Source organism: Populus euphratica, unplaced genomic scaffold, assembly GCF_000495115.2.
Source record: "Populus euphratica unplaced genomic scaffold, PopEup_1.0 scaffold16.1, whole genome shotgun sequence".
Lineage (NCBI taxonomy): Eukaryota > Viridiplantae > Streptophyta > Magnoliopsida > Malpighiales > Salicaceae > Populus > Populus euphratica.
In genome coordinates this window covers 930598-932440 of record NW_011499882.1, presented here as the reverse complement: position 1 = coordinate 932440, position 1843 = coordinate 930598, and positions in this window count along the sequence as shown.

Here is a 1843-nt window from a genome sequence, read left to right as displayed (position 1 = left end):
TTGCTACGATTTGGACTTGATAATGGCCTTTTTAGATCTTGGGCTCTATATGAAAGTTGTAGGCCTATGTCTTACCTTTCTATCCATATAAATTGGACCTAAATCTGAGATCTATAGCTCCAGATATGACCCAATTACCCAACAGTGTTCCGATTTGGATTGCAGCGACATCTCTTTTCTAAGTTTGACCATCTTTGTCCTTTCAATTTCAGTACTTCAACTCATCAATCAATACTTTTATTTATGTGATAGGTCTGCATTTAAGATGAATATTTACCATAAATTAAAGGTATCTTATATTATTAGATATATTATTATAAAACATGCTTTAGTTAAGGAGTTATTGATATTTCAAGTGCAAAATGATGATATAAAACCTTGATAAAAATACACTTTTAAGTACTAATCATTATGTAAGGGGAAGACACATCACTCCATATACATCTTAACTAAGGTAAGCTACATCATTATTTGATTGTTTTTCTTAATAAATTCCTCTCAACTCATCTAATCAATCATGAAAAGAAATGCATTGTCATCATCAATGATCCTTTTATCAACCATATTCACGTGGTAAAGTGCTCCTTAAATTGATGGGCTTCAAAGAAGATTGTTCCATAGTCAGTCTTGATGGCCTGCACCTTTCCAACATTTATCAAAACATACTCATGCGATAATATCCTTTAGGATTTATAACCATTGCCTAGAGGGTAAACTAAAATTTTAGACATGAAGATGCCTTTCGAGTGCAGCGTTACCCTCATTTACAGCTAAAGTTCTTTAAATCATAGGTTGTCTTTTGAGCAACATTGTTCTCATTTGATTTGAATGTGCTCGTTCTTCTATTTATTATCAACAGACATTTATCTTTGTTATAGCTTTTTTCATAACCCATTTTTCAGTTATTCCCTAATTCATATTTTTCTTGCTTTAAAAAATAATAAAATACAAAAAAATCAAAAAAATATTATTAAAAAATATATAAATGAAAAAAGGATGCCAAAACGCCCTAAAAATGGTTAAAAATTAGTTGAGGATGTTCAAAATTACAAAGATTAAATATAAAAGTATTTTATTGACTGATGAGAGTCCTGTTGACAAAAAAAAATTTAATTTGAGGAAGAAATCCAAAATCAGATGTTTATGGACTCTATTAAATATTATTGAAGGTTTAATTGAATTTATGGAGGGTTTGATTATAAGAAAGATTGATTTTGGAGTTGATTTGGCCTTTATTTGGAAGAAATTAAAGTTCTTAGGTCAAAATATAATTTTTAAGAGTTAATTTGGTTAAATCAGGGGCTTAATTGCATAAATGTTAAAGTTTAATGGCCAATTAGAGACTTAATTGAAGAAATCCACAACCAATGACCAAACTGGAAAAGACGCGTAAATAGAGTGGCTGAAATTGAAATAGGATCAGGGTCTAAATTGAAGAAATTAAAAGTTTATTGCTTAATTGAGGGCCAAATTGCATTAATTCGAGACCAAGGACCAATTTGGAAAAGGTGGCCAACTTTAAGGTCGACGATTGAATTTGGTAGGGATGCAATTAAATTGATTTTTAAAATCAAAATTATAATTGAGGACTTGATTGAACAAATCACAAATTAAGAATTGATTTGTACTTTGACATAAGTTTGACGCTGTTTTTATTTAAATGAAATGACATGTTTTGCCAAAACAGTGTCGTTCCATACACTATTAAAAAAAGAAAAGGAAAACGCCCAAAACAGTGCTATTTTGAGCGGCACTCGAACCTTTCTTCTTCCTTTGGACGTGCTGAAAATAAAGGAATAAGTAGGTTTTAGTCCCTTATTTTCACAGACATTTCTCCTTTTCT